Genomic DNA, 9,784 nt, shown 5'->3' on the forward strand with positions numbered 1-9,784 from the left:
TTAACGTCTTAACCATAGAAACAGCGTTACTAGAACGGGGTTTCCCCATTTTAGTCAATGTACCTTAACGGGTGCAGCCAAATTGCCATGGTATGAAGAATTTGCCGTTCTACTAATTCCATTTTTATGAACTTGAGTCTCTGTGTGTGAAAACCAAACTGTCCAGAATGTGGAAGTGTCATAGGAGTGTGTTGAGCTCTGGGCCCTAACAGGGAAGTGGGGTGTTGAACTGGGAAGTCCAGTTGTCTGGGGGAAGCACTGACCCGCCATCTGACTCAGCCTGCAGTTAAATGGAAATCAAATCAAACTTTATTGGTCGCGTACACAGTTTAGAAGGTGTTTATCAGGGCGGCAGGTAGCCTAGTGGTTAGAGCGTTGGGCCAGTAACTGAAAGGTCGCTGGTTCGAATATCCGAGCCGACGAGGTGAAAAATCTGTCTGTGCCATTGAAGGAAGGCGCTTAACCTTAATTTGACTGATTAACAACCCAAATAGCACTAAAGCAGTAATCAAATGCAATCTATACGTAGGTACACCGGGAGAATGTACACAAGATCAGCTAAGAATGATATGTACAGCAGTAGGTCTATTAGAGTAAGCTATAGAGACGTGGTTTTAAATCTCAGCCTCGTGTAAAACCTCTTCTCAAAACATTACCTGTCACCATTTTGGAGTTACCAGCAATTGACATTACAATGGCAAATGACAGGAAGCTTTCACCAACAACCTTTTTGGTTGTCCATTTTTCAGGTCGTTTTTTCATAGTGAGAACCAGTCAGTCAGGGTACCTTGATTTACAGCGCCTTCGGAAAGTATTCAGACTCCTTGACTTTTTGCACATTTAGTTACGTTACAGCCTTATTCTAAAATTGATTACATATGTTTTTTTCCCCTCATCAATCTACACACAATACCCCATAATGACGAAGCAAAAACAGTTTTTTAGAAGTGTTTCCAAATTAATTAAGAATAAACGACTGAAATATCACATTTACATAAGTATTCAGACCCTTTACTCAGTATTTTGTTGAAGCGCCTTTTGCAGCGATTACAGCCTTGAGTCTTCTTGGGTATGACGCTACAAGCTTGGCACACCTGTATTTGGGGAGTTTCTCCCGTTCTTCTCTGCAGATCCTCTCAAGCTCTGTCAGGTTGGATGGGGAGCGTCGCTGCACAGCTATTTTCAGGTCTCTCCAGAGATGTTCCATCGGGTTCAACTCCGGGCTCTGGCTGGGCCACTAAAGGACATTCAGAGACCTGTCCCGAAGCCACTCCTGCATTGTCTTGGCTGTGTGCTTAGGGTCGTTGTCCTGTTGGAAGGTGAACCTTCGCCCCAGTCTGAGGTCCTGAGCGCTCTGGAGCAGGTTTTCATCAAGGATCTCTCTGTACTTTGCTCCGTTCATCTTTCCCTCGATCCTGACTAGTCTCCCACTCCCTGCCGCTGAAAAACATCCCCACAGCATGACGCTGCCACCACCATGCTTCACTGTAGGGATGGTGCCAGGTGTCCTCCAGACGTGACGCTTGACATTCAGGCCAAAGAGTTCAATCTTGGTTTCATCAAACCAGAGAATCTTGCTTCTCATGGTCTGAGTTCTTTAGGTGCCTTTTGGCAAACTCCAAGCGGGCTGTCATGTGCCTTTTAGTGAGGAGTGGCTTCCGTCTGGCCACTCTACCGTAAAGGCCTGATTGGTGGAGTTCTGCAGAGATGGTTGTCCTTCTGGAAGGTTCTCCCATCTCCACAGAGGAACTCTGGAGCTCTGTCAGAGTGACCATCGGGTTCTTGGTCACCTCCCTGACCAAGGCCCTTCTCTCCCGATTGCTCAGTTTGGCCGGACGGCCAGCTCTAGGAAGAGTCTTGGTGGTTCCAAACTTCTTCCATTTAAGAATGATGGAGGCCACTGTGTTCTTGGGGACCTTCAATGTTGCAGAAATTTTTTGGAACCCTTCCCCAGATCTGTGCCTCGACACAATCCTGTCTTGGAGCTCTACGGACAATTCCTTCGACCTCATAGCTTGGTTTTTGCTCTGACATGCACTGTCAACTGTGGGACCTTATATAGACAGGTATGTGCCTTTCCAAATCATGTCCAATCAATTGAATTTACCACAGGTGGACCACAATTAAGTTGTAGAAACATCTCAAGGATGATCAATGGAAACAGGATGCACCTGAGCTAAATTGAGTCTCATAGCAAAGGGCTCTGAATACTTATGTAAATAAAGTATTTATGTTTTTGTTCTTTTATACATTTGTAAAAAATTCTAAAAACCTGTTTTGCTTTGTTGTTATGGGGTATTGTGTGTAGATTTATGAGGATTTGTATTTATTTAATCCATTTTAGAATAAGGCTGTAACGTAACAAAATGTGGAAAAAGTGATGTGGTCTGAATACTTTCCAAATGCACTGTAAATCAGATCTCACTGTAAATCAGATCTCACTGTAAATCAGATCTCACGAATTGATTTCATACTACTGTATTATCTACACCTCAATTTTTTTTAAATCAAGAAATTTGACATATGAGCTTGTCTGACCACCATGCTTACTACTGCCAACGTCACTTTTCAGAATCTCCTAAAAGAGCCACAAGATGGCGTTTCAATGTTTCATTACTACAAAATCCTACATTCTGTTTGAAATTGATCTAAAGGTTTTATAAAAAATTGTGCAACTGCATTTGCATCTGGTTTGAATAAATCAGAATAACAACATTTCCAATTCTGAATTTTTTAAAAACTTTTTTTGAGCGTTCTCAACAAGCTATTTTCAATATTAGGTAGCTAACATTAGGCTATAACTAGCAATGCAAATGCATTTGTCTGATTCAATAATATTACTACACAGATCATACACATAACATTAGCTAGCGAGCCAGCAAGCTAACGTTCGCTAGCTAACTAACAGTATGCTTTAACTTGCAATAAAAACGACTTTCTGACAAAATTAGAAACTTATATCTGAAAATGTAGCTAACTCTTCCCTGTATACATGGATGAACGCTTCATGGCAGTCTGGAACCATTTAACTCTGTAGCTACATCAGGTTTGGCTAGCGTTGTCAAGTCACTCTGGTTCACACTGACCGTGGCGTGTGCAGAAAGTATCCCATCACTTTTTCCAACTGATCTGTCGATAGCGCCTGCTAAATTCAGGTCATCAATGTCGTTGAGAAAAGTTGCATAACTTTTTTTTTTTGTAGTTCTCGATGGCTAACTTTATATCTTTTTTTTTTTAAACGGTGTGGTAGAGAGGACTGTCAACACATACTTGAACAGCTCACATTATAGACAGAAGCAGGCTACACGGCAGACCAATCCAATCTCATCTCCGGGATGTCCAGCCCATCCATTATCTCAGCCAATCACGGCTAACGGGAAAGGTTCCTGTCTTTTTAACGTGGCTAAACCAACTATGCTCGTAATTTTAAAATTGTATACGTATTTATGGTTGGAATACAAGTTTGTTATTAAGGCTCATGAAAGTTCACATGTTCCCGAAGGCATTTCTGCCAAAGAAATGTTTACGTTCAAATGCCGCTCCTGTGAAGTAGTGATGTGAGACATATGCCTAGTTTACTTAAACGAGTCACTTATTTCCTCCTTCAGATAAAACCGTTGCCAGAAACTTTAACAGAATGCTCAAATCTATTTAATCTGACCTCAGTAGATGGAATAATATCCCAGGTGCTTTAACCGACAGAATATCTATTGTCATAATGAATATATTGCCACGGCTGAATTTGTGTAGTTCAATGCTTCCCATGGCTCCCCCTTCTGGTTATTAAGATAAAATGAATAGTGAAGTTTCAACATTTTATATGGCAAGGTAAACGATCCCTAATGAAATTTATAAATTTACAAAGAGGGAAAGACGTTGGAGGACTTTCCGTACCAAACTTTAAATTGTATTTCCAGGCTCTATAATTTCACCCTATCCTGCTGTACATTGGTTTAGACATGATTCTTCTGCCCCCTAGCTGAGTAGAGAGATAAATATGGTGTCTCCTATTGACCTGGAAGAGGTGGTCTTCACTGATATATCCCTTAAACAATATAATATGGTGTCTCCTGTTGTCCTGGAAGAGGTGGTCTCCACTGATATATCCCTTAAACAATGTAATATGGTGTCTCCTGTTGCCCTGGAAGAGGTGGTCTCCACTGATATATCCCTTAAACAATGTAATATGGTGTCTCCTGGAAGAGGTGGTCTCCACTGATATATCCCTTAAACAATGTAATATGGTGTCTCCTGGAAGAGGTGGTCTTCACTGATATATCCCTTAAACAATGTAATATGGTGTCTCCTGTTGCTCTGGAAGAGGTGGTCTCCACTGATATGTCCCTTAAACAATATAATATGGTGTCTCCTATTGCCCTGGAAGAGGTGGTCTCCACTGATATATCCCTTAAACAATGTAATATGGTGTCTCCTGTTGCTCTGGAAGAGGTGGTCTCTACTGATATGTCCCTTAAACAATATAATATGGTGTCTCCTATTGCCCTGGAAGAGGTGGTCTCCACTGATATATCCCTTAAACAATGTAATATGGTGTCTCCTGTTGCCCTGGAAGAGGTGATCTCCACTGTAATATGGTGTCTCCTATTGACCTGGAAGAGGTGGTCTCCACTGATATATCCCTTAAACAATGTAATATGGTGTCTCCTATTGCCCTGGAAGAGGTGGTCTCCACTGATATATCCCTTAAACAATGTAATATGGTGTCTCCTGTTGCCCTGGAAGAGGTGGTCTCCACTGATATATCCCTTAAACAATGTAATATGGTGTCTCCTATTGACCTGGAAGAGGTGGTCTCCACTGATATATCCCTTAAACAATGTAATATGGTGTCTCCTATTGCCCTGGAAGAGGTGGTCTCCACTGATATATCCCTTAAACAATGTAATATGGTGTCTCCTATTGCCCTGGAAGAGGTGGTCTCCACTGATATATCCCTTAAACAATGTAATATGGTGTCTCCTGGAAGAGGTGGTCTCCACTGATATATCCCTTAAACAATGTAATATGGTGTCTCCTATAGCCCTGGAAGAGGTGGTCTCCACTGATATATCCCTTAAACAATGTAATATGGTGTCTCCTATAGCCCTGGAAGAGGTGGTCTCCACTGATATATCCCTTAAACAATGTAATATGGTGTCTCCTATTGCCCTGGAAGAGGTGGTCTCCAGTGATATATCCCTTAAACAATGTAAACTATGCTTTGGTCCTATTATTGCTCACACAATCTCTATTTGGTGCTAAATTTAAAAACAATGTAACTGGGAATCAAAATGTCATGCCCATACTCCAATTTCTCACAGTAATGCCTTGCTATCTGGAGGATGGCCTTTTGCAACCCCCAATGGTCCAAATATGATTTGTGTCACTGGCCTACACACAATACCCCATAATGTCAAAGTGGAATGATGTTTTTAGAATCTTTTTCAAATTAATTAAAAATGAAAAGCTGAAATGTCTTCAGTCAATAAGTATTCAACCCCTTTGTTATGGCAAGCCTAAAAAATGTGCTTAACAAGTCACATAATAAGTTGCATAGACTCACTCTGTGTGGAATGTTTTTGAATGACTACCTCATCTCTGTACCCCACACATCTGTAAGGTCCCTCAGTCGAGCAGTGAATTTCAAACACAGATTCAACCTCAAAGACCAGGGAGGTTTTCCAATGCCTCACAAAGAAGGGCACCTGTTGGTAGATGGGTAAAAATATAAAAAGCAGAAATGGTATATCCCTTTGAGCATGGTGAAGTTATTCATTACACTTTGGATGTTATATCAATACACCCAGTCACTACAAAGATACAGGCGCCCTTCCTAACTCAGTTGCCAGAGAGGAAAGAAACCGCTCAGGGATTTCACCATGAGGCCAATGGTGACTTTCAAGCGGTTACAGAGTTGAATGGCTGTGATAGGAGAAAGCAACTGAGGATGGATCAACATCATTGTAGTTACTCCACAATACAAACTTAAATGACAGAGTGAAAAGAAGGAAGCCTGTACAGAATAAAAAATATTCCAAAACATGCATCCTGTTTGCAATAACGCACTAAAGTAAAACTACCAAACATTTGGCTAAGAAATTAACTTTTTGTCTTGAATACAAAGCGTTATGTTTGGGGAAAATCCAACACATCACTGAGTACCACTTCATATTTTCAAGCGTGGTGGTGGCTGCATCATGTTATGGGTATGCTTGTCATCGGCAAGGACAAGGGAGTTTTTTTAGGATAATAGAAACGTTATAGAGCTAATCACAGGCAAAATCCTAGAGGGAAACCTGGTTCAGTCTGCTTTCCAACATACACTGGGGAAACAAATGTACCTTTCAGCAGGACAATAACCTAAAATACAAGGCCAAATATACACTGAAGTCGCTTACCAAGACTGAATGTTCCTGAGTGGCCTAGTTACAGTTTTGACTTAAATCGGCTTGACAATCTATGGCAAGATTTGAAAATGGCTGTCTAGCAATGATTAACAACCAACTTGATATAGCTTGAAGAATTTTAAAAAGAATAATGTGAAAATATTGTACAATCCAGGTGTGCAAAGCTCTCCGAGTCTTGACTAGAAAGACCCACAACTGGAATCACTGCCAAAGGTGATTCTAACATGTATTGACTCAGGGGTGTGAACACTTGTGTAAATTTAGATATTTCTGTATTTTCATAAAATTTGCTAAAATGTCTAAAAACATAATTTCACTTTGTCATTATGGGGTATTGTGTGTAGATGAAAAAAAAAAGGTAAATAATTTTGATTTCAGGCTGTAACAGAACTACATGTGGAATAGGTCAAGGGGAATACTTACTGAAGGCACTGTATAAATAAATTATCTGGGCTCCCGAAAGGACAGATCTCTATAATATATAAACAACTTTTGTAAAGCTCATATTCTGAGCTAGCCATTAAAAAAAAAAGATGGTTCACAGATCTAATTGAATCTGAACCACGCTTTAACACCAACAAAAAAATGTTATGGTGAAATTGGCCCTAACTCCCAAATGTTCACTGAGTCCCCTAAATCAGGTAGGCACATTTTTTTTTTTTTTTTTTTTTTTTTTTTTATTTCACCTTTATTTAACCAGGTAAACCAGTTGAGAACAGGTTCTCATTTACAACTGTGACCTGGCCAAGACAAAGCAAAGTAGTGCAACAAAAAAACAACACAGAGTTACATATGGGGTAAAAAATAAATAAACATAAAGTCAGAGATACAACAGAAAATATATATACAGTGTGTGCAAATGTAGCAAGTTATGGAGGTAAGGCAATAAATAGGCTATAGTGCAGAATAATTACAATAGTATTAACACTGGAATGCTAGATGTGCAAGAGATTATGTGCAAATAGAGATAATGGGGTGCAAAAGAGCAAATTAAATAACAATATAGGGATGAGGTAGTTGGGTGGGCTAATTTCAGATGGGCTGTGTACAGGTGCAGTGATCGGTAAGGTGCTCTGACAACTGATGCTTAAAGTTATTGAGGGAGATAAGAGTCTCCAGCTTCAGAGATTTTTGCAATTCGTTCCAGTCATTGGCAGCAGAGAACTGGAAGGAATGGCGGCCAAAGGAGGTGTTGGCTTTGGGAATGACCAGTGAGATATACCTGCTGGAGCGCAGACTACGGGTGGGTGCTGCTATGGTGACCAATGAGCTAAGATAAGACGGGGATTTGCCTAGCAGTGATTTATAGATGGCCTGGAGCCAGTGGGTTTGACGACGAACATGTAGTGAGGACCAGCCAACAAGAGCGTACAGGTCACAGTGGTGGGTAGTGTATGGGGCTTTGGAGACAAAACGGATGGCACTGTGATAGACTACATCCAATTTGCTGAGTAGAGTGTTGGAGGCTATTTTATAAATGACATCGCCGAAGTCAAGGATCGGTAGGATAGTCAGTTTTACGAGGGCATGTTTGGCAGCATGAGTGAAGGAGGCTTTGTTGCGAAATAGGAAGCCGATCCTAGATTTAACTTTGGATTGGAGATTCTTTATGTGAGTCTGGAAGTTGAGTTTACAGTCTAACCAGACACCTAGGTATTTGTAGTTGTCCACATACTCTAGGTCAGACCCGTCGAGAGTGGTGATTCTAGTCGGGTGGGCGGGTGCTAGCAGCGTTCGATTGAAAAGCATGCATTTAGTTTTACTAGTGTTTAAGAGCAGTTGAAGGCTACTGAAGGATTGTTGTATGGCATTGAAGCTCGTTTGGAGGTTTGTTAACACAGTGTCCAATGAAGGGCCAGATGTATACAAAATGGTGTCGTCTGCGTAGAGGTGGATCTGAGAGTCACCAGCAGCAAGAGCGACATCATTGATATACACGGAGAAAAGTGTCGGCCCAAGAATTGAACCCTGTGGCACCCCCATAGAGACTGCCATAGGTCCAGACAACAGGCCCTCCGATTTGACACACTGAACTCTATCTGAGAAGTAGTTGGTGAACCAGGCGAGGCAGTCATTTGAGAAACCAAGGCTATTTAGTCTGCCAATAAGAATGCGGTGGTTGACAGAGTCGAAAGCCTTGGCCAGGTCGATGAAGACGGCTGCACAGTACTGTCTATTATCAATCGCGGTTATAATATCGTTTAGGACCTTGAGCGTGGCTGAAGTGCACCCGTGACCAGCTCGGAAACCAGATTGCATAGCGGAGAAGGTACGGTGGTATTCGAAATGGTCGATGATCTGTTTATTAACTTGGCTTTCGAATACTTTCGAAAGGCAGGGCAGGATGGATATAGGTCTGTAGCAGTTTGGATCTAGAGTGTCACCCCCTTTGAAGAGGGGGATGACCGCGGCAGCTTTCCAATCTCTGGGGATCTCAGACGTTATGAAAGAGAGGTTGAACAGACTAGTAATAGCGGTTGCGACAATTTCGGCGGCTAGTTTTAGGAAGAAAGGGTCCAGATTGTCTAGCCCAGCTGATTTGTATGGGTCCAGATTTTGCAGCGCTTTCAAAACATCAGCTGTCTGAATTTGTGTGAAGGAGAAGCGGGGGGGGCATGGGCAAGTTGCAGCAGAGGGTGCAGAGTTGGTGGCCGGGTTAGTGGTAGCCAGATGGAAAGCATGGCCAGCTGTAGCAAAATGCTTGTTGAAATTCTCGATTATTGTAGATTTATCGGTGGTGATAGTGTTTCCTAGCCTCAGTGCAGTGGGCAGCTGGGAGGAAGTGCTCTTATTCTCCATGGACTTTACAGTGTCCCAAAACTTTTTGGAGTTAGTGCTACAGGATGCAAATTTCTGTTTGAAAAAGTTAGCCTTTGCTTTCCTGACTGCTTGTGTATATTGGTTCCTAACTTCCCTGAAAAGTTGCATATCGCGGGGGCTATTTGATGCTAATGCTGTACGCCACAGGATGTTTTTGTGCTGGTCAAGGGCAGTCAAGTCTGAGGAGAACCAGGGGCTATATCGGTTCTTAGTTCTGTATTTTTTGAAAGGGGCATGTTTATTTAAGATTGAGAGGAAATTACTTTTAAGGAACAACCAGGCATCCTCTACTGACGGAATGAGATCTATATCCATCCAGGATACCTGGGCCAGGTCAATTAGGAAGGCCTCCTCGCTAAAGTGTTTTAGGGAGCGTTTGACAGTGATGAGGGGTGGTTGTTTGACCGCGGACCCGTTACGGACGCAGGCAATAAGGCAGTGATCGCTGAGATCCTGGTTGAAGACAGCTGAGGTGTATTTAGAGGGTATGTTAGTCAGGATGATATCTATGAGGGTACCTATGTTTAAGGATTTAGGGTTGTACCTGGTAGGTTCGT

This window comes from Coregonus lavaretus, assembly GCF_964263955.1.
Source record: "Coregonus lavaretus genome assembly, chromosome: 14".
NCBI lineage: Eukaryota > Metazoa > Chordata > Actinopteri > Salmoniformes > Salmonidae > Coregonus > Coregonus lavaretus.